General features: G+C 41.6%; 1 protein-coding gene across 5 annotated transcripts in view; it reads right to left on the reverse strand.

The window, feature by feature from the left end:
• The window catches only part of LOC135577041 (transcription factor RFX3-like), a 181,976-nt gene extending 158,792 nt beyond the window's left edge, over positions 1-23,184 (reverse strand). For 2 of the 5 annotated variants that reach the window (XM_065044676.1, XM_065044678.1), the window contains exon 1: positions 22,517-22,757. The gene's annotated coding sequence lies outside the window, so the exon portion shown is untranslated. Of the gene's footprint in view, positions 1-22,516; positions 22,758-23,082 lie in introns of those variants that run through there. The other 3 variants (XM_065044679.1, XM_065044671.1, XM_065044674.1) reach the window with 2 other exon arrangements.
• Positions 23,185-24,647: the final 1,463 nt, after the last annotated feature.

A 24,647-nucleotide genomic window follows, 5' to 3' on the forward strand; every position in this document is an offset into this window, starting at 1 on the left:
GAGGCACGGGCTCTGAACCTGGAAAAAGGAAAAGGTGGTTAAACTCCATGAAACTTGTATATGAAGTTATATTGACAGAGGGAACTAACATTTTAAGGGTTAACTAAAACTTATAATGGGTGCCTACTAATGAACTAACACTTTAAGGCTTAGCCACACAATAAATGCTTAGTTTAGAGCTTTATGTTAAGAAGAACAGAACCCCATCGAATGCCAAGATAAGAAGTTTTACTGCACCTAGCTGTAAACTTGAGGAGACAAGATAACGAAGATTTACAGCAAAAGGGGGCACCAGTCTGTTTTCAATCGATTTGGCAGCTTGGGTTCCAGCCAATTCAACATAATGAGTCAAAGGTAAAAAGTTCACTGTGACGAAGCTGAAGAAGCCTTCATCCAAAGACTCCCAAAGACCCCTCCTCAAATTCACCAAGTGGCACTGCGCAGGCGCAACAGGGGAGGGTCTATGGAAATGGTTATCTGAGACTCATTTTAATCAGAAGCGGGGAAAGGTTATGAATATATATAGGTGTTCCCGGGGTCATTATGAATATGTAATACCTTACTGTATTTAAGCACACTTCTTATTGTTTAAAGGTGTGCATGTTGGGCGGAGCGAATCCCCCGCGCACCCAGCGCTGTTTTGCTTATGCTCTAATGAACACGTGTTTAAGGAATACAAGGAATTGGATTAAATGTTGTTTATCCATAGAAAAAACATAAGTTATTTATTTCACAAGGATGCTCAGATAAGTCCCTGATCCAAGGAGATATATGATTTTGTACTTTTTTCTCCCTTAAGGAGCTGGAACTAGGGATCTAGGGATCATGGATCCTTAAAAGATCCTGCGCTTAACAATGACAACAACTCGGGTACAGTGGACGGGTCAGGTTACAGGGTTACAGTTTCTGTGCCTTCCTACATAATCCCCCCCCCCAGAACCTCGGCATTCAAGGCAGCAGCGGCGGTAGCAGCACTTAGTGGTAAAGGGAGGTGGTCACCGCGGGGGAAGGGGCTGAGACAACATTCAGACCCTCCCCTCCACCGGCGGTGGGGGCTCATTCACCGAAAAAGCAGGAACTCTGCTTTAAATATTTTAGTTCGTAGTGAATATGGAATATGCTCTAAATTAATTACTCAACCACCACTGATTGAGTTTGGATAAGGATTAAGAAGGTGGGGTCAACCAACACAAACTGAGACACCCCCCAAACCCCGTACAGATGCCGGGGAAGTGGGGTTGCTGAACTCTTACAGTGTGCCCAGGGATTTCTCCCTAGAAGATATTCCTGAGAAGATAGCAAAGGAAAGTTAGGGAGACTCTCATATTGATTGAAAAACTTGCCTCCCAGCTCGGTTTCAAGCTATAGTTCCCTTGATCACTTAGAATCACAGAATCATAGAATGTCCTGAGTTGGAAGGGACCCACAAGGATCATCGAGTCCAACTCCTGTCCCTGCATATGACAACTCCACAGTTCACACCATGCGTTTGAGGAGGTTGTCCAGTCTCTTCTTGAATACTGTCAGGCTTGGGGCTGTGATGGCCTCCCTGGGGAGCCTGTTCCAGTGCTCCACCACCCTCTGGGTGAAGAACCTTTTCCTAATGTCTAACCTAAACCTCCCTTGGCACATCTTCCTGCCATTCCCTCGGGTTCTGTCATTGGTCGTAAAGAGAAGAGCTTGGCACCTGCCCTTCCTCCTCCCCTTGTGAGGAAGCTGTAGACCACGATGAGGTCTCCTCCAGGCTGCTCTCCTCACACGGCTTCCTCTCCAAACCCTTCACCAACTTTGTAGCCCTCTTCTGGACACTCTCCAGTAGCTTAATATCTTTTTTATACTGTGGCACCTGAAACTGCACACAGTGCTCCAGGCGAGGCCACACCACTGTAGAGTAGAGTGGGACAATCACCTCCTTCGACCAGCTGGCAATGCTGTGCTTGATGCACCCCAGGACACGGTTGGCCCTCTTGGCTGCCAGGGCACACTGTTGGCTCACGTTCAACTTGCTGTTGACCAGAACCCCCAGATCCCTCTCCACGGAGCTGCTTTCCAGCATCTCATCCCCCAGTCTGTATGTACAGCCAGGGTTGCCGTGTCCCAGGTGCAAAATCCGGCACTTGCCCTTGTTTAACTTCATGCAATTGGTGAAGATCAAAAGTTAGTAGAAGACCTAGGTGAAAAGGCAGAAAAGGGTAGGTGGGCGAAGACCCCACAAGGCCAGATAATAATTCCATTGGCATTATTATAGGCCGTAGTTATGGCTGAGCATAAGAAATCCCACTGGGGAGATTGTCTTGGCCAGAATCATTACCTTTGGCACTCCTAAGGACTAGGACAGCCCAGAACTAAAGAAGGACTAAGTCCATTTGAAATACTGTATGGGAGGCCCTATATTGTGCAGGCAGGCATATCAACACACTGGAGATGAAATGTTATCTAATTATGTAATAAGCTTACAAAAACAACTTCAGGAGACAGAGAAAATGGTTCTAGGAACCAGAGCCCGAGGTCTTGATGGACCAGTACATGATATAAAACCTGGTGACTATGTGTATGTAAGGTCCTTTACAGACTCACCTCTGGAACCAAAGTGGGAAGGCCCATTCCAAGTGCTGCTGACGTCCCATACAGCAATCAAGATCAAAGAACAGACTTTGTGGATCCATCATACCAGAGCAAAGAGGGCTCCAGACAAGAGATGGACGTCAGAACCCTTGGGATCTACGGTTTTAAAATTTGTTTGCAAGTAATATGTGTAATGTTAGTTGTTTTTTTTAAGTCCGGCATCTGCCTCTTGGGAAAATAATTTGCGTTTAGCTCTAGCTCAAAACATATATACTTTGTTAAATCAGTCTGATTGTTGGATATGTACACAGTTGCCTAGAAACGGGATTAGTGGCCTTCTCCTGTTAGGAATACCAACACCAAATAATGGTTCATGGGTATCCCTCTTTGACCTATCAGCCTCTGATTATAACATACCAAAGAAAGCATTGGAAGTCAAAATTACGATACCCCAAGAAGTAAGCAACTTGAAGGTTTCTTGTGTACAGCAGTGTTATTTATTTACAGAAAACAGAAAGGAACACAGGAGGGAACAGCACCAATAAGAAATGTGGTAACTTAACATTTATAGGAGCATATCCAAACTGTGCAACCTATATACCATATGCCAGGGCCAATCTATTTAATAAGCACCAGACTCGAAGAGGAAGCCATTCTGTGACTGGGTGGCCTGTTCCAGGGCCTGGATAGTTTTGGTTATGCAGTAATAAAGCTTGAAAAGCTTTGCCTCTGGGCTGGTCAGGGGCATGTATTTTAGGAGGTCTAGTGCCCAACATTACTATCATAAAAGAGTCACAATGGCATTCGGGATGGTTCAGGTCACCTTTTAAGAGAATCAAACGAAGTACTAATAATCCTTTAATACAGAAACCGACAGGTTTTCACAGCTTTGCTCAGTGGTTCCTCCCTTGGTTAGGAGTAAGTGAGCTTGAAAAAACAATAGTAAGTATCTCTGCTATAATAGAAAATATTGAAAACAAAACCATTGATGCTATACAAACATTGCAGAGTGAGATAACTAGTTTATCCCAAGCGGTAATGCAGAGTGGCCCTAGACCTTTTGTTAGCATCACAAAGAGGGCTATGTACAGTTATAAACACCAGATGTTGTATGTATGTATATCAAAGCGGAAAAATCTCAACAGATTTAAAAGAAATTTGGGTACAAACTAAGATTTTACATGAGGTAACAAAGGACGATACCTCTTGGGGATTTTCTGAGATATGGGAAAAGCTTAGATCATGGTTACCAAATCTTAAATGGCTAAAACAACTGTTTATAACGTATATTGTAATAATAGACTCAGGCATACTAATCTGTTGTTTGATAAAATGCTTTGTATGGCTGTGTATGAATACTGAAAATACATATGAAGAATGGAAATGTAACAAGCTAAGACAAAAAGTAGAAAGTGGCAAATATTTTGCCAAACTCTGAAAAGAGAAAGTATTATCTAGCAAAAGAATTTGCTTAGGATATAGAAAAGGGGTGAATTGATAGACAGTTTAGTAGAAATATACTGTGTAGACAGCAATGTACTGTGTAACTCAGTTGTGGTTAAGAATGTATGCAATGTAATCAGCTTAGCTAACAGAAATAGGGGCTTAAAGAGGAACTTAAAGAAGACCACCTCTCCCAACCTTAACCGCATCCTGGCATGAAGCAAGCTAAGCAAAAAAGCATGACAAGGAGTCATGTATCAAACTGTTTCCAGGCCAAAGAGCAAGGGTTTATGAAAGTTCGCCAAGAGGAAGACTACTTACTTCAGCCCAAAGACCGCAACAGATGACCCTCTTATCCTTGATATGCCTTGAGACGGCGCCAAGGACAAGTTGTTCCATCACCTTTCCAGGGATGGAGGTGAGGCTGACCGGTCTATAGTTACTTGGATCCTCCTTCTTGCCCTGGTCTGTTTGCATTTCCAAATGATCTTCAGTTGTACCATCTGCCATCTCTGGCATATTTAGAATTTGCTATTAGAGATTTCTATCCGCTAGTCTGTGCAGAACACAGTATAACTAATATTTCTATATCTTATCAAACAGTATAAAGCTAGTACAAAATGTTAAAGCAAAGTACATAAGAACAATCATACTGGTTGAGACCAAGGGTGCATCTAGTCTGGTGTTCCAATTGGCCCAATGACCACAAGTAGATGTCTAAGGAAGTGCAAGTACTTTCCTAACTCTGACTATTTTCACCTCAAGGTTTTCCTGAGCCTGATGTGGTTCATCTATTTAATAAACCTCAACACATATCTCTTCCAAAAGCTTGTCAACTTTGCCCTTGAAATCATGTAGACTTTCTGCGTTTGCAACGTCCTTGGCAAGAAGCTCCAAATGTTCTTTATACCTGTTATAAGAATAAACAAGTCCTTTTATTTGTTATGAAGCTAGTCCTTACCGACTTTGTTTTATAGTCCCTTGTTCTTGTTTTGGAAGAGATAATGAATAGTCAGTACCAATCCACCTCTCCATGTGATTTTGTAAATCTTTCTTTATTATATCCCCCAAATTATCTTTTTTCCAGGTGTGGAATAATTGCTGAGAAGGTGAATTACTGAAACTAATTATCAAGTATACACTTACTGAGAATAAAGCTATAACCACATCTTCAGCATATAAGGTAGCTACGCAGCAGGGAAGCAATCTGCTCTGTATGATTTCATCCCCACACACCTGGCCTGCATCCTTAATTGTTAGTGCATGAGGGAGCTCAGAGTAGTATCAACTAAGAAGATACGGGGGGGTGGAGCGATATGAAAATACCACGGCCAGATCCTGTATAACAAGGCAGGTACAGGAACCAGACGGTATAGCTGCTGCCGATTTTGAAGATAAGGTATAGCTGCTGCCGATTAAAAAGGATAAATGTTAAATTACTTCCAAAATGCTAGTTACTGAGACAGAAATTGGTCCGATGGATGAACTTTGCTCATTATAATCTCATTATAATACCAAAACACACTTCCATCTCAAAAGATACCTGCCTCCATCACACCCACTAAGTCGCTCTGAGCAAGCTCAGTTGAGTTTTTACCTTAAAAATCAAAGCAAGGGGTTTTACACCAATCAATAACAAAGGTATGTATGACTAGAGTCACTCAAACTCCACCTAAACATAGAAAATAGTATAAAATACCTTAATAACAGAGGAAGGATGGGTGGAAGACACCATCAGTGAGAAGTCAAGGGAATAGCATAAGACGACTTCTGGGACCAGTCGAAAGATTGAGCTTTCTCTCCTCTGGAAGACACTCTTGGTCTACCTTGACTTGAGTAAGGCATTTCACACAGTCTCCCACAGCATCCTCACAGCTAAACTGAGGGAGCGCGGTCTGGATGATCGGGTAGTGAGGTGGACTGTGAACTGGCTGAAGGGAAGAAGCCAGAGAGTCGTGGTCAATGGGGCAGAGTCCAGTTGAGGCCTGTATCTAGTGCAGTGCCTCGGGTCAGTACTGGGGCCTGTATTATTCAATATATTAATCAGTGATTTGGATGAGGGAATAGAGTGTACTATCAGCAAGTTTGCTGATGACACCAAGCTGGGAGGAGTGGCTGACACGCCAGAAGGCTGTGCTGCCATCCAGAGACCTGGACAGGCTGGAAAGCTGGGCAAGGAAAAATTTAATGAAATAGAACAAGGGCAAGTGTAGAGTCTTGAATCTGGGCAGGAACAACCCCAGGTTCCAGTATAAGTTGGGGAATGATCCATTAGAGAGCAGTGTAGGGGAAAGGGACCTGGGGGTCCTGGTGGACAGCAGGATGACCATGAGCCTGCACTGGGCCCTTGTGGCCAGGAAGGCCAATGGCATCCTGGGGTGTATTAGAAGGGGGGTGGTCAGTAGGTCAGAGAGGTTCTCCTTCCCCTCTACTCTGCCCTGGTGAGACCACATCTGGAATACTGTGTCCAGTTCTGGGCCCCTCAGTACCAGAAGGACAGGGAACTGCTGGAGAGAGTCCAGCATAGGGCAACAAAGATGATTAAGGGAGTGGAACATCTCCCTTATGAGGAAAGGCTGAGGGAACTGGTTCTCTCTAGCTTGGAGAAGACTGAGGGGTGACCTCACTAATATTTACAGATATATAAAGGGTGAGTGTCACGAGGATGGAGCCAGGCTCTTCCCGGTGATAACCAATGATAGGACAAGGGGTAATGGGTACAAACTGGAACACAAAAAGTTCCACTTAAATTTGAGAAGAAACTTCTTCTCAGTGAGGGTGACAGAACACTGGAACAGGCTGCCCAGGGAGGTTGTGGAGTCTCCTACTCTGGAGTCATTCAAGACCTACCTGGACGCCTTCCTGTATAACCTCATCTAGGTGTTCCTGCTCCGGTGGGGGGATTGGACTAGATGATCTTTTGAGGTCCCTTCCAATCCCTAACATTCTGTGATTCTGTGATTTGGAGGTGAGGCTGACCATTCTATAGTTACCTGGGTCCTCCTTCTTGTCCTTTTTGAAGACTGGAGTGACATTTGCTTTCTTCCAGTCCTCAGGTACCTCTCCAGTTCCTCACGACTTAGCAAAGATGATGAAGAGTGGTCTAGCAATTACTTCAGCCAGCTCCCTCAGCACCCATGGGTGCATCCCATCTGGACTCATGGATTTATGGATATCCGGATTGCTTAATTGGTCCTTAACCCAGTCCTCATCAACCGAAGCAAACTCCTCCGTTGTCCCGACTTCCTCTGGGGCCTCAGCGGTACGGGACTCCTCAGGACAGCCTCCGGTAGAGTAGACAGAGACAAAGAAGGCATTCAGTAACTCTGCCTTCTCTGTATCTTCTGTCACCAGGGCACCCATCTCATTCAGCAGTGGGCCTACATTGCCTCTAGTGTTAGTTTTATCTGCTATGTATTTGAAGATGCTCCTTCTGTTGTCCTTGACCCATGATTTGAGCAGGAACACCACATGCTCCTCTGTTTGGCTGAAGTTTTGGCACAAAATGAATTGTTCACATCAGTTTCAGAGCTGTCTGGAATTGGCCGTGACTAGCACAGGGCAGTTCACGGCCTCCTCCCACACAGGTTACCACTCCAGCCCCCCTGCTACTGAAACTCTGCAATTTATGTCCAAATTTCAATTCACCACCATATAAAAGTAGAGAACGCTATTGAAGTACTATGGATTTATGTGATATAGGTCCATAAAATTGGGCCTTCAGTATTAAATTAACATAAAAACAGCTCATTCATATTCTTTGCTCTGTTTAGTAGATAGTTGTGCCATAAACACAGTATAACATCCCAGAGTGAATATTGTGTATGGGTGAATTCATTCAAGGAAGCTATCATACATGCTGTAATAGTATAGAAATAGCAGATGATCCCCAGAAAATTGTTTTGTATTCATTCACAGAATTACATTAGTGCCAATGTAGATTTTTACTGATAAAACTTCAGTGTTTAAAATTTCTTTCACACACAAAATATAGTATATTTTAAAAGACTATGTAATATTATTTAGCCTTACACTAACACCAGTTAAATGGATTTTATTAGTTTTGTCGTGGGACACTTTATTGGGTTTATGTGGATAGGTAGCATGATTGGCTGAATTGGTTTGGCCTCTGCAAGAACAGGTAAGGGGGTGCCCTGTGCCAGACAAAGCCCATTCCAGCTGGTTTGGCAATGGACCAACTCCTGGCCAAAGCTGTACCAATCAGCAAAGCTAGTTACATCTCTGTGATAATGTATTTAAGAAAGGGCAAAAGGATGCATAGGCAGTGGAAGGAGTGAGGAAAAAAGGTGTGAGAAACAAAGCTGTAAGAAACAACACTGCGAATATCAAGGTCAAAGAAGGAGAGGGAGGAGGTACTCCAGGTGCCAGAGCACAGATTCCCCTGCAGCCCATGGAAGAGACCATGGTGGAGCAGGTATCCACACTAGAACCCACAGAGGACCCCATGCCTGAGAAAGTGGATATGCCCTTAAGGAAGCTGCAGCCTGTGGAAAGCCCACAGTGGAGTAGATTGTCCTGATGGGAACTGCAGCCCATGGAGAGGACCCACACTGGAGCAGGGGAGAAGTGTGAGGAAGAAGGGGTGACAGGAAGAACTGTTATTACTTATTACAACCTCCTGTTCCACATCCCCCCTTGTGCTGCTGGGGGGGACCACACAAACAGAGGAATGGGACACGACAGGGAGTTGGAAATGAAGGAGTAAAGCTGAGCCTGGGAAAAAGGGGGTGAGAAAAAGGTCTTGTTTTGTCTTTGTTTATCCAAATCAGTTTTAACTGGCAATAAATTAATTTTTCCCCAAGTCAATCTCCTTGTCTTTATCTTGACCCACAATCTTCTTCATCTTATTTTCTCCCCCATCCTGTTGAGGAGAGGGAGTGAGAGCATAGCTGGATGGGGTGTTCTGAACCAGGCAAGGTTAACCCACTACAGACACAATACCAAAATTAAAATTAAAAAAAAGAAGGCACACATTATGACTCCACATATAGTTGGTTCTTCTGATCTGATGTACAAATCACCTTAAATCTCCACCTTTCATTTTGCTTTTATGTCATAAAGCTTTATGACAAGCAAGACATTCTTTTAGATGAATTTCTATCACTAGCCCTCTATTGAGGACATATGAAATAATGAAATATCCTCATTACATTTCACAAAGTGTAATTTAAAACAAAACATAAGCACTAGATTTACATGGAAAGGGTTTGGTAGTGGGGGAATTGACACCCTGCTTCCTGACACCCTGCCCCTTGACCTATATCAGCACCATAGGAAGGATGCCACCCACGTTATTCATGTAAAGTATGATTCTCTCAAATCACACTACCATTGGTGGAGTCAAGGGGAGGTGCAACTCTTACCCACACTCAAAAGGCATTCGCACAATTGGCAGTTGCTGCCAGCTGACTCGGCCATCAAATGTTGTCTTTATCTTAACCCACAAGTTTTCTCACTTTTGCTCTTCTAATTTTCTCCTTCATCCCACTGCAAGGGTAGTGAGTGAGTGACTTAGCTGCCTACTGGGGTTAACTCACAACAGCAGTCCTTTCCTGAAGGACTGTAGTCCACGGGAAGGACACACCCTGGAGCACAGGAAAAGTGTGAGGAGGAAGGAGCTGCAGAGAGAAACCCTTATGAACTGATTGCAAACCCCTGATCTCCATACCCCCTGCACTGCTAGGGCGGGGGGGGGGACATAGAGGAGTTGGGAATGAAGCAGTGAATTTGAGTTTAGGAAAAGGGTGGAGAGGAGGAGTAATTTTATTTTTTTGTCTTTGTTCCTCACTATCCAAATCTATTTTTGAATTGACAATAAATTAATTTTGCCAAGTCTGGTTTCCCTATGATGGTCACTGGTAAGTGATCTCCCTGTCCTTATCTTGATACACAAGCTTTTCCATCTTATTTTCTCCCCATGTCCTGTTGAAGAGGGGAAATGAGAGAGCAGCTGGGTGGGCATCTGGCCAAGGTCAACCCACCACAACATAATTTAGTTAAACGTTCACAGAGCAGTCATCATCCTAAGTTAGTTCTGGATGCAAACTCAGTTACTTAGGTTTGTCCTAGAAGAGTTGTATTCCGGAACGGCTATTCTAGAAGATTACAGTCTATAAGAAGATAAGTATATATAAAATATACGTTAATATATAAAATATATGTTAAATCACCTACTTGGGAGAAGATGGAGGGGGGAGTTGAAGATAATGAAGACTGTTCTTGAAAAGAAATTAAATCCTTACAGACACTCAAAGTAATCTACATGATTTGAGAATACATGCCATCCTGGTTTTATTAAAAAACAAGTTTCTCTTTTAGTGAATTTGCCTGTCAGCTAAAGCCTTCATATTAGCTGCATTTTCCTGGAGAACCAGACACATGTTTTGGTAAACCTAGCAATGGAATGCGAAGTTACTGATAAGCATGGATGGATATCTCGCGAGAGGGGCAACGAGAAACAGGTGACCAAGAAACTGACCAACAGTGTATAACATTCCATTCACGTGAATACTTCATATAAAAAGTGGAAGATCACGAGGATTTCATCCCTTTCCTTTTTCCTTATGGCCAACATTAGGACAGGACCTTGCTCGTTGTCCCTGCGTACTGAGGCCTAGTGACAGACTGAATCCAGCTCCGGTTGGCTGCAGAGTCCAATCCAGGACTTCGGGTGCCGGCTCTGCAGTTGCTGAGACTTTCAAGATTGGTTTTGTATATTTTGTATTATTTTCTCTATTCTTATTAGTAGCATTAGTAAAACATTTTTAATTTTTCCAGCTCTCTTCTCTCTGTCCTTCTTTTCCTCCCGATGGCCGGTCCTTAGTGGGAAGGGGGTAGAGGGAGGGGCAAAAGGGGGAAGGGGGGGAGGAGAGGAGGTTAACAATACATCTGCCAGGGTTTTATTGTCACCCCACAATCTAAACCCTTGACAGATAATTGGCACCCAACATGGTGCAAGAGAAAGCGTTAAAATTTGGCAATGAAAAGGGGTAAATATGGAGATTTTTGTCTTTTCTACTGCTCTGATGTACCTTTCCATTTTCTTGGCACGGTGCCAACTCAGAGTTGTGATACTCATGCATCTGTTTGCTTCGGACATTCTTTAGTGCTATTAAGGCAAAGTGAATTACACTGATTTAAAGATGTTATGGCATAAGTTGTATCAGTTATTTTCTACACTGTGCTCAGCAATCCCATACCTGTGTTGGGCCTTCTTTCTGAATCAAAGTATTCATTATATAACAACAAGGAACTGGACGATGGTTATGATAATACTGTGTGGTTTGGCACTGCTTTATTTCATTATACTGCAGCCGCTAATTAATTTCTACTCGTTTCTTCTTTACCTTGAAAAATCTCCAGCAATACGGCTCTGTGTTTGCTAATTGGTCAAGCGAATCTTTAGAAAGGCTAACTAACAATACTTTCATTTTTTCGCTAGGACAGTTTGCAAATGTTTTAGAGAGCTTTGAATATCCTTGGAGCTTTGATAGAACTGTGATGGTGCTATTTGGTTTGTTGGATGTGTGTCAGTTTCTGTTACTGTTAAGAGAAATGAGGTTCAACAGGAGGTCTGTGTCTCTTTTTAGTCCTGAGATTTGCGGTGCGTCTTCGGAAGCTTTAGCAAAAAGCACTTCCAGCCGCTCGAGAAAGAGCAAAACAGCGAAAGCTGCCGCTGCAGCCACTGCCCCCCCAACGGCGGCTTCGCAGGCTGAAGCTACAGCTCCTCCGCAGAGTTCCTCTGCTGAGGTCGCTGCAGATAACATAACTTCTGCAGCCTCAAAGGTTAACAAGGCAGCCCCCCCTTCTTCACACACTGGTCACTGTTGCTGCTGTAACCACAGCAATCACTGTGAGAGTCATTAAGACTCTGGAAATGAATCAAATGATGGTGAACCCATAGCAGCATCAGTTGCTGGTTGTAAGAAAGTCACTAGAAAGACTACTTGTGCAGCAGGTGATGGCACAGGGGCCACAGGGTCAACATCAACCCAAGGGGCATCATCAGCACAGGGAGGAGATGAAGTGACCACCACTCGGTCCTTTTCTTCAGGTGAACTGAGAGATCTGTGAAAAGACTTCAGTCGTCGTGAAGGTGAGAATATTTTAAGCTGGCTGCTCTGATGCTGGGACAGTGGGGCAGAAACAATCGAATTGGAAGGTGGCAAAGCCAGGCAGCTGGGATCTCTGTCAGAAGATTCCACCATTGATAGGGCAATTTCAAGAGACCCTAATGCCACTACCCTCTGGACCTGACTCCTGACAGCTCTGAGACTAAGATTTCCCTACAAGGAAGATTACAAAATATTACTGAAGTGATTGAGCAGCTCCGGGACTTCGAGGACAGCCTTGCTGGTTCTCTACGGGCTTGCGTCTCTGCTGTAGAGAAACTGTGAAAAATCTGATGATCGGTTTGAAAAGCTATTGCAAGAAATCAAAGAACTCAGACAAGACACGTACCTGTACGAACCTATGTTTCAGCTATTAGGAGAAGGCACTTCCAATCTGGGATTCACATTTAGCAAAAGCCACTTGGTTGGTCAACACTAGGGGATCAACCAATCGAGCCGGGCCTGCCCAATCAGAAATTCTACGTACTGTGGAAGGAGATAAAATCCCTGTAGTACACATGAAAAATATGTTAGGAAAGGCAGTCTGGGTTACTCCTGCCTCGGGCAAAGGCAAGCCCATTCGCGGGATTGTTTTTGCCCAGGGACCTGGCAGCACCTGGTGGGTGATGCTTAAGGATGGAGAAATTCGGTGTGTACCTCAAGGGGATTTGAGTTTAGGTGAAAATATGCAATATTGAACTGCATGATGTGAATTGCCGTACTAACAGTGTTTAATAAGTGTCTTTCAGATCAAGACAGTGATGATGAAACCAGAGCTAGCTTCTTCAAGTGGCACCTGACAACTTCTTCGAAGTTGATGCCTTTAACCCACAAACAGTGGTCATGAGATGCACTTGATGTACCATTTTTCCTGCCCTGGGAGACTATTGTGACAAAATGAACTTAATGAAGTTTTTCAAAGGATGGTCCACTGATTAAAAGAATGATGAATTACTCCTGTGTATATATGTACATATCTATAGATATAGTAGTAGTGATTAATTAGATTGCATTGATAGATTGTATTGATAAGGTTTAAGTATACTGTGAATGGCATATTATAAGGCATATTATAACTTGTTAAAAAACAAGTTTCTCTTTTAGTGAATTTTGCCTGTCAGCTAAAGCTTCATATTAGCTGCATTTTCCTGGAGAACCAGACACATGTTTTGGTAAACATAGCAATGGAATGCAAACTTATTGATAAGCACGGATGGACATCTCGCAAGAGGGGCAACGAGAAACAGGTGACCAAGAAACTGACCAACGGTGTATAACATTCCAGTCACATGAATACTTCATATAAAAGTAGGAGATCACAAGGATCTCGTCCTTTTCCTTATGGCTGATATTAGGAGAGGACCTTGCTAGTTGTCCCTGCAAACTGAGGCCTAGTAAGAGACTGAATCCAGCTCCGGTTGGCTGCAGAGTCCAGTCCAGTACTTCAGGTGCAGGCTCTGCAGTTGCTGAGACTTTCAAGATTGGTTTTGTATATTTTGTATTATTTTCTCTATTCTTATTAGTAGTATTAGTAAAACATCGTTAATTTTTCCAACTCTCTTCTCTCTCTCCTTCTTTCCCTCCTGACCGCCTGTCCTGAGTGGGAAGGGGGGAGAGGGAGGGGCAAAAGGGAGAAGCGGGGGAGGAGAGGAGGTTAACAATACATCTGCCAGGGTTTTATTGTCACCCTGCAATCAAAAACCTCAACAACACCTTTAAAAAATTATGGGCTATGAATATGAACAGCTACATTATAAAAGGTATTTTCTATAGTTTGTCTTTTGAAAATTTCTGCTTTCTACTTACTTTCTATTACTCAAAAAAAAAAAAAAAAAAAAAAAAAAAAAAAATCAAGATTTTAACCTCCAAATTGCAAACCTGAGTCAGATCTTCTCTCTTCCGTCTTTGCTTCATCATCTTTTCTCTAAACTCTCCAGTTTTAGTGGTAGCTGCTAGTTTACTACACTAATACCTCCTTATTACACAAATAACTGAATTGATAGTCTGATGACATCATACTAATTCAGGAGGTTGTTCACACAAGTGCTTAACTCCCACATAACTGAATTCACATGCTTCAAACTAAGTGCTTGCTTAACAACAGAACCTCTTCAGGGGAGGTCTCTTTCTAACTGCATTAGTTTGACTTATACCCCAAAGTAAAAGAATTTTGATTCCTTCAAAAACATTTGGTTTTTTACTCGTTTAGCTGGTGACTTTTAGGAAGTCCTACAATGAATTAATTTACAAGAGAAGTTGAAATTTACAAATTACCTTCTGCAAGCATTAAATGTGTTAATGCTCCATTTAATGATTTTTTATTTTCTGTTTTGTCTCAAAGTACTACGCTTAAAAAAAAAAAAAAAAAAAAAAAAAAAAAGCACCACACAACCGAAAACCCAGAACAAAAACACAAACAAACCAAACACCCAAAACCAAAACAACCACACACCCCACTCTCATTCTAAACAGCTTTATCTGTTTCGGTACTAGAAGCATTTTAAAGTTCTGAAGTACCTTATTTTTAAAGGGGCTTCCTATTTTTGAAGGACAAAAAATTCCTTAAATTCAAACTAATTTATTATGAAAAGAAAACCATGACAACTGTTTTTACTCTTGCTGCATTATTACGTCCAACATGGTCGCTCTTAGAAATTCAGTCTACTACTGTTGCTAGGAGTCAGTTGCTGTGCAACCTAAAAGGTATGTGGTGCTTTCAGATTAAGAAGCATTAATAAATCTGTGGTCAGAAATGTATAAGGAGGCATAATTTGCTTAAAGAGCTTAAAATCCTTCTCAAATAGTCACCACACATTTCCAGATATCTTTTTTAAAAGGGTTATACTAACAGATTTTAACAATTACACTGGTTTTTGGCTGGGATAGCGATAATTTTCTTCATAGCAGCTTGCATAGTTCTGTGGTTTAGATTTGTGACTGAAACAGTGTTGATAACACATCCATGTTTTAGCTATTATTTAAGAGTGCTTATGCAGTGTCAAGGCCTTTTCTGTTTCTCACACTGCTCTGCCAGCAAGTAGGCTGGGGATGCACAAGTTGGGAGGGGACACAGCTGGGACAGCTGACTCCAACTAACCTAAAGGGATATTCCATACCATATGACATCGTACTCAGCAATAAAAGCTGGGGGGCAGGAGGAGGAAGGGGGGAATGTTTAGAGTTATGGCGCTTGTCTTCCCAAGGAACTCACAATGAAGCCCTGCTTTCCTGGGAATGGCTAAACATCTGCCTGCAGATGTCAGGCAGTGAATGAATTCCTTATTTTACTTTGCTTGTACACACAAGCAAATATTTAATAAAAACTAAAGCAATACATATTATCTTCACTGCATTCTAACTGAAAGCAAACAACAAAGTTTTCCTCTAATTTGTCATTTAGGAGGACAATTAAACATCTTAAGCACCAAGAAATCTCAAAGTTAATGTTTCAACAGCTAAAATAGCTGCACAACATACTCTGTACAGATCTTTATTTTACGCTCCCAAAGAACAAGATATCAAGCTCTATATTTTGGACCATAAATTAACAATCTTAAAAACACCTTAAAAATGGCAGCATGATGCTTCATAATTACTTTTTATATCTACCTATACCAAATGGATCTTCAAGTTGACTAAGATGGTTTTGTTAAACTGTGTTCTTCTGGTTTTGCTCATTATTTTCAGTCATAAAAATTCTGCAGACTGAATTAGATATCTACAAATACCTCTACAGGATCAGTGTTTTCAACAATATTTTAGCAAATCCACTGGAGAAGGGCTAAGAAATGGCATATAGAAGTGAACGACATGGTTTTTCTCCTATAAGTTGTTCTCTAGTAGCACAATTAATGACATCTACAGGAAATAGGAAATCTGGCTTATACCTTTTGCTCTTTAAATGTATCCATGTTACAATAGATGCAGTACAGTGTGTGGATGTTTACTGGTTGACCAGATGTCTATTGCCAAATGGAACGTAGAACACCTGAGCACTGACTGTAGCATAAATTTAGTCTTACCTTTCCCCAGATAATTATTCTGATGAAATTTGTGGTTTTGAAATGGATGACAGTATCACAGAAACTATTTCCTTAGGAACACAAGAATAAAAAGATGTCTCAAAAGTTATCAGAAAGGCTAAGATAACTAGTCTATATAATATCCAGTTTGTGCACCTCAAAACATTTCATACTACTTGGTTGAGGTTTTCTACAGGGACAAAATGAAGACTGCTCTGGAAGCAAATTTCTTCTTAATTGAGCAGTCATGAACTGTTTTGTAACTGGTATTTTGTTTCTTCTCCAGAATTCATAAGCTTGCAACATTTTTTCTAAAGCAAAATCAAACCTTTTTTTTTTCCTCTATACTAGGATAATGAGCTTACAAGACAAACCATATGTAAAAGTTACCTCATCTCTTGCACTTTTAGAATTTAGCTTTGTAAAGAACACAGTAGCAACTCAGAGGCCAGAATCAAGCACCCATTTCCATCAACATAGGCAAAAAAGATAAATATAGATACTTAATAAGTACAGTAATTGCTACTTTTAATTACTTTTAAAGACAGATCACTGCAACATTAAAAGCAACTCTATTGATTGTGATCTCAAAAGTGATGGAAAACAGCTTAGAAAACAGTCTAAAATTATTATATCTATGCAACTACAGTTAAAGACATCTAAATATACTGTAAAAATAGTTGTACTTAAAAACTAGCTAATGATTATATGAACTACATTTTACAGTCTTGTTTTTTGTTAGATCTAGTTTCTATTGAGAGCAAGTGTTTTCCTGTGTTGCTCAAGGATATACTAGAAACAGAAGGGACTTCAGCAAAGAGCAGTTGCAATACTGTCCAACTTCAATTGTTCCATAAGTAACCCTTTATTAGTACCATAAGATAGTCCCTTGAACATAACTAAAGTAAATGAAACTTCTGCAGACATATAGGTTTGTTTATATAAAACAGGACAGAATCTCAATCTGTTAAATTTGGTGAGACAGGTTGGTTGAAAATAAGTATTCTTCACATCAAGAAATTCAACCAGAACCAGACCCTACTGAGATTAAACCAGCACTCCCTCCTCCACTATTATTATCTCCCTCATCTGTGAGATGAGCATGCTTCTACAATACAAATTGTCCAAATTCAATGCTCCCTTTTGTTTTTCCCACTCAAATTCCTTCTCCCTCACTCCTCCTCAGCATCAAACTTTTAAGTACTTGATGCAAGTACGTAGAGCAGGCTTTGACACATATGCAGATCTTCCTTCTCTCTAAACAGCTGTTTCACATCTACATGATACAGATCTGTCCAAAGTAAAATGGATATTGCCATCTACACTTAAGATTTTTTTTTAACATTTTCCAGTATAAATATGTTTTCATTTTGATGTATCTTTACTAAATTTATTCTTTTTCCATCTGGGCATAGCATCGATCACCTAGAATTCTCAGGAAAATTAACTTCTCTGCAATTCCAAGAATAGGGCATGTTAAAAAAAAAAACAACAAACCAACAACTCAATCATCTGTATTTAAATGGATACATAGACACATATATAACATATATTTTTTAACACAGATACTAAAAATAACACACCAGCTACTCCAATACTAAGCTTTAGTAAATCCTTGATTTTTTTTCAGGCTAATTTAATGTGGTAAAGGGTTATCGCACCAACAGAGATGTCAAGCCAGGCACAGAAGAACTACTATATCACAAAGGGTTCAGGTTTTAATAAGTCAGCACCAACAGGTCCAGAAGATTCCTGAAGCATCTGGACTATAACTTCTTTGTACAGGTACTAAGGGAACTGACCAGAAAAGGTGCCTTCCTAGATTTAATACTCACTAACAGAGAGGGTCTCGTGGGAGAAGTGGCAACTGGTGGCTCCCTTGGCCACAGTGACCACAAAGCAGTCAGGTTCAAAAATCTATGCTAATGGAAAGAAAACTGACACCAAGACCTCAACTCTAGATAGGAGGAGAGCAGACTTTAGGTTGCTCAGAGAACTACTTACTAAGGTTCCCTGGGAAGAAGCTTTTGAAAGCATTGGGGTCCATCAGTCTTTTTAAATACCACCTACTAAAAGCATAGGACCAGGAAATTCCAAAATGCCAAAAATCTAGCAGGTGAGGCAAAAAGCCATCTTGGTTGAATAGGGATATTCTTAATGAAATACAGAAAAAAAAATAAATTATACGGTCAATGAAAGCAAGGTCAGTTCGCTGCTGTAGGGAGGAAATTCACGTGGCCAAAGCTCCATTACAATTGAAGCTGGCCAGTACTGTGAAGGACAATAAAAAAGGCTTTTAAAATTTTGTTAATGGCAAAAAGCAAACTAGAAATAACATTGGCCCATTACTCAATGAGCACGGTCACCTTATTAACAGGGACATTTTCAAAGCTCAGATGTTTAATGCTTTCTTTACCTTGGTCTTCAACACTGAAGATGGATTTGGGGGCCCCCATAGCCTTGGGTTAGAGAATCATGGCTGCATGAACAATAAACTCCAAATAATTCCAAAACTTGTATGAGATTTGCTACTCCAGCTGGATCCCTACAATTCGATGGGGCCTAATGGGATTCATCCAAGGGTGCTCAAAGAGCTGGCTGACGTCACAGTGAGACCTCTCTCTGTGACTTTTCAATGCTCCTGGAAATCTGGAGAGGTCCTGGAAGACTGGAAGCTGGCAAACATCCCAATCTACAAGGGCAACAGGGATGACCCTGGGTACTACAGGCCTGACAGCCTCACTTCTGTTCCTGGCAAAATCGTGGAGAAGATTATTCTGGGAGTTATTGAAAAGCATCTGAACGACAATGCAGTCATTGGTCCCAGCCAGCTGGGGTTCACAAAGGGAAAGTTCTGCTTGACAAACTTAATTGCTTTCTACGACAAGGTTAACCAACAAGTTGACCAAGGGAAGCCTGTCAATATGATCTTTTTGGATTTCAGTAAAGCCTTCGATACTGTCTCTCACAATATCCTCCTGGACAAGATGTCCAGCATACAGTTGGATAAACACATGATGCAGTGGGTGAACAACTGGCTGACAGGCCAGGCTCAGAGGGTTCTAGTAAATGGGGTTATGTCAGGCTGGCGACTAGTCACTAGCAAAGATCCAAAATGATCCATCTTGGGGCCTGTACTCTTCAGTATCTTCATAAATTACTTGGACACAGGACCTGAGGGAATAATTAGTAAGTTTGCAGATGACACTAAACTGGGAGGAGCTTTTGACACTCTCGAGGGCAGAGAGGCCCTGCAGAGGGATCTGGACAAACTGGAGAACTGGGCAATCACCAACTGCATAAAGTTCAACAAGAGCAAGTGCTGGATTTTGCACCTGGGACACGGCAACCCTGGCTGTACATACAGACTGGGGGACGAGATGCTGGAAAGCAGCTCTGCGGAGAGGGATCTGGGGGTTCTGGTCGACGGTAAGTTGAACGTGAGCCAACAGTGTGCCCTGGCAGCCAAGAGGGCCAACCGTGTCCTAGGGTGCATCAAGCACAGCATTGCCAGCTGGTCGAAGGAGGTGATTGTCCCACTCTGCACTGGTCTGGCCTCACCTGGAGCACTGTGTGCAGTTCTGGGTGCCACAGTATAAAAAAAGATATTAAGCTACTGGAGAGTGTCCAGAAGAGGGCTATCAAGTTGGTGAAGGGTTTTGAGGGGAAGCCATATGAGGAATGGCTAAAGTCACTTGGTTTGTTCAGCCTGGAAAAGAGGAGACTGAGGGGAGACCTCATCACGGTCTACAGCTTCCTCACAAGGGGAGGAGGAAGGGCAGGCGCTGATTTCTTCTCTCTGGTGACCAATGACAGAACCTGAGGGAATGACAGGAAAATGTGCCAGAGGAGGTTTAGGTTGGACATTAGGAAAAGGTTCTTCACCCAGAGGGTGGTGGACACTGGAACAGGCTCCCCAGGGAGGCAGTCACGGCTCCAAGCCTGACAGTATTCAAGAAGAGACTGGACAACACCCTCAGACACATGGTGTGACCTGTGGGGCTGTCATATGCAGGGACAGGAGTTGGACTCGATGATCCTTGTGGGTCCCTTCCAACTCAGGACATTCTATGTTCTGCAAAAATCTAAGCAGATGTCAACCGAACACACTTAGAGATAATTTCTAAATTATCTAAAAAAAAATAATTTAAAAACTTCCTGAGATTCTCCTACTTGATAAAAAGGCAAATTCTTCACCATGATTATTTTTACAACATGTTTGAAGATGTTTTAAGCAATCTTCAGGTTGCTGGTATGCAAAATAGATCCTGAACTGCTGAATAAGCATTCATTCTTGTCATCTGCAATTGGCTGAAGGAATCTTCTTCAAAGTAATTTTTAAATGTCATTTTTTTTTATATTTAGATGAAGTAATGTTTACACCCCAAAAGAAAACAGATTAACAAAAAGAGTAACTGTAGGCTATCCTGTAGCTCAGCTGGATATACTTCAGAAATGTCTGATGTACAGTGCTTCCCAGCCTTGCCACATTTAACTACCTGAGGTAAACTGTGAAACACATGTGGAAGTGAAGCATCTAACAAGGAAAGGGAAACAGTGGATAGGAAACAATTCTGCAAAAAGGAAACATATTGAGGGGATGAATAACGATTGGAACTAAGTGCCAGCAAATCCAGAAAACAAAATTATAACATGTACATGAATAGACAAAACTATCGACAATAAAAAAAAAGCAAAGTAGGACTAAAATATAAATTGCAAAAGCAAAGAAAATTTCAACATAAAGAAAAGAAGTTAAACAAAATTTCAGTATTTAAATCTTATCTAGAAACAAAATGAGCAAAATGTTCCAACAATGTTCTTTAGCTTCTCCCATTATCTGAATTCTAAACATCCCTTTAGAAATCTAACGTTTTGTCTTCCATTTCACAGGCCTGTTAGTGAACAGTAATTCTAAAAAAATGAATTTTCCTAATACAATATTACTTTATAGTTAGCTAAAAATTAGGTTTAATTCAAAAAGACTGATAATGTGATAAAACAAAACTAAAAGGAATCACTGAAGATAAAAATATCCCTGTTTTGTGCCATGTAAGTATGGCTATAAGAAGAAACTAAACATTTCACCATGGCACTATGTGTTAGAGAGAAAGAGAAACTAGAGTAAAACCAAGTAAAACAATTATACAGGAAATACACATGGGATTTATGTTAAGAATCAGTGAACAAAAAACAACACCATTGGCTAAGGGGTTGTGAAGAACTATATGGTTGCATGGTATCAGTGTTTTTCTTCTTTTAAATTAATTTAAAAATAGGTTAAAACATGTACTTTTTTTTTTGTAATAAGGGGTGTACTTCCTAATGCAGTATAAGCTAGGATTAATAGACTATAAAACTATTCTGGAACATCTACTGAGAAAATACAACTTGACAGAGAAACTGAATGACAACAGAAATCCATATGGATCAACAACATGATCATGGCATGGTTGGATCACCTTAATTAAGAAAACATACCCAGGCTTTTATTCCTACGGTACTATACATTAAATACTTCTTTAGCACTTCAGAAACAAATTTGTTTCTAAGAAAGTAAGACAAACACACAGCATTGTGTGCTCTAAATATGCACAACTCCTTTGAGTTTACTGAAAACTTAAGTCGTTTCTATACTAGCAGGTTAAATTCTACAAGTAGTATGAGCTGGAAAATTCAAAAAGTCTCTGAATCAGTGCATGAAAAATAACACAGTCAAATATTCCATGTAGAACAAATATGTTTTTAAACTAAAATGAAAATGTTAGTTGATGAGAACAGAAAGTTGGAAATTCAGAAGTACAGCCATAAAATTAAATTATAAAATTCAATTACACTTGCAACCAGATAGCTTGGTTTATGGAAATGACAGTCAATTGCACTGAAGGATTTTATATAGTTACAATCAGCCCTTCAACCTCTACTATTTACTAATCACACCTTCAAGACAGTTTTAAAGGATCCCTAATCCCTCTTCTGTGTTATCCACTGGCCTTCCCTACTGATATATTAAGATAGTTTGGAACATTATGAGTACTGCAGCATGTCAGATAACTTCCGATTAAATAAATAAATAACCTTTCATAATAACCACAGGGCAATTTGCATCCTTTTTTTCCCCTTTGGAAATTATGTCTCTTCCCATATTATAAAATGGGAGGGAAGAAAGGCTGAGGAAGAGAAAGCACTGGAGGCTTCTCCCTCCCCCCTCCCCCTCAATCAATAGTGAAGCCCAATGGACCAGTCCTAGCCTGGATGCTGCAAGAAGAGAAGAGGTAAAGGTTGGGGTGGAGGGAGAAGAAGAAAGAGATAGAAAGGCGGGATTGCAAGCCTGTACAGAACAGTTACATTCACCTGAAATGTGGAAAGCTGTGTTGTTGTTCTTGCTCGTGGTGGCTGTTGTAGGAGACGATGAGGAAGGAGATGGAAAGCAGCGAAAGAGCGGTTGTTGTTGATGAGTAACAGTCACCAGGACTACGGTGACTATAGCGCTTGATTCACAAGGCAACAGTTGCTATAACTCACAAAAGAGAGAGAACAAGCGAGAGAGGAGGCAGTGGCCCAGCCGAAGAGACCCGGAAGAGGCAGGGCCTTCCGTGTGACGGACAGCTGTTAGGGCCGGAGGGGAGGGGAATCCCTTTTCGCAAGGGGGAAAGAAAAGAAGGTTGGGAGGGACATATTAACTCCTCCACCTCGCTAAGGGCGTGCGAGGGAGCATTCTATCTCCAATAAGAAAAGTGGCAATAGGATGACAATGGACTATCCATGAATGTAAGATCGCACTACAGGCAGGGAGGGAACTTGTAGTGGTGGTTGATTGTTCAAATGAATAGCAACTGCCAGGCTGAAACCCGACTGGGAGGGAGAAGGAGAGAAGAGGGGGTGTGGTCATATCTGTCTCCCGCGTGGATCATACTCACCGACATCCTGACATCACATCCGATTAGCGACTAAGATAAAAAGGAGGGTTTGTGCAGGGATCTGCGTTTAGTGGTTTGCTTTGTTTTTCCACCCTGCTTGCTTCCTGCTACGTGGAAGCAGTTCAGCGTGAACAGGAAGTTCTGCTTTGTGCTCACTGCTTGTCACCTTTTCCACTCCTTCCATCAAAAAATGGCAGTGAAGAGTCACTGATGGGTGGGGTATTAACTTCTGCCATTTAAAGTAGGTGAGACTGTGGCAGCAGCTGTACTGCCCTTATTGGCAAAGCTGAACATTAACTGATGCATACACTCAGCCTGCTGGATGCAGCACATGCACAACCAGCATGTGCATTACCAGCTGCCTTGTGCCAACCTTTTCCTCCAACAATGTTCCTCATAGACCCCTACCCTTCCCCACTTATGCCTTTCCTTAGAATGCAACCTGCTTCACTTCTATTCCTTCCCTGAACACACTTCATTCAGCATGCTGCCCCCAGGTCAATATTCTTTAATTTTCTTTCCTCATCCTGTTTCTCCTTAATCTCCCACATCACCAGTGATTCTTTGCTTCTCTAGGGCCATGGGGCTACAAGGTATTGAGGATGACTGCTTGTTTTAGAGATATAAGGGATGTTGTGTATTGGAGGGAATACACAATGCGAGAATTTACACAGCATCATACCTATTTTTCTGCAATGCATCCACATCTAATGGCCACCATGATCCCATATATCCCTGTAACCCCAATACATGCAAACTTGCAGCTCTTTTGCACCTTTTGTAACTTAGAAAATCACTGTATAGCTGTATGCAGCCCATTCTACCATCTACATAACCAATAATATTTGGCTGCAATACATATATTGGTCACAAAGAACATGGAGTCATGAGGGGAAAGTCCTGCTTAACTAACTTAATTTCATCTTATGACAAGGTCACCCGTCTAGTTGACAAAATGTCCAGCATACAATTAGACAAGCCCATAATACAATTGACTGATGACTCAGGTTCAAAGAGTTATAGCAAATGGGGTTACATCAGGCTGGCAGCCAGTCACCAGTAGGGTGCCTCAGGGCTCAATTTTAGGGCCAGTGTTCTTTAATGTTTTTATAAATTATCTGGATGCAGGAATTGAATGTACATTAAAGAAGCCTGCTAACAACACTAAATTAGGAGGAGCTGTGGACTCCATCGAGGGTAGAGAGGCCTTAGAGAGAGATCTGGATAGACTAGATGTGGGAACGGCAGGACGTGGTTCCAGCTAAAGGGCCTTGGACAGGTTATACAGAAGTATGTTTTTTATGAGTGTAAGGAGTGATAGCCCAGACCAGTGAGAATGATATCTCCGGCCAGATAACCGCCCCTGTATGTATGATGTGTGAATGTTGGACCTGGGCGTGTGAATGAGCGGGTCAGAATGCCACCCACAAGATATGCGTGGGAACGTGACTGAAAACAGACACAACATGAGTGTGGTATGTTTGGAATAACATTTTTTGAAAAAACATTCTGTCTAACCTCTTGGTCCAGGCCCATATCTGTAAACCTATAAATTGAGAACTGTT

The sequence above is a fragment of the Columba livia genome, chromosome W, assembly GCF_036013475.1.
Source record: "Columba livia isolate bColLiv1 breed racing homer chromosome W, bColLiv1.pat.W.v2, whole genome shotgun sequence".
Taxonomy (NCBI): domain Eukaryota; kingdom Metazoa; phylum Chordata; class Aves; order Columbiformes; family Columbidae; genus Columba; species Columba livia.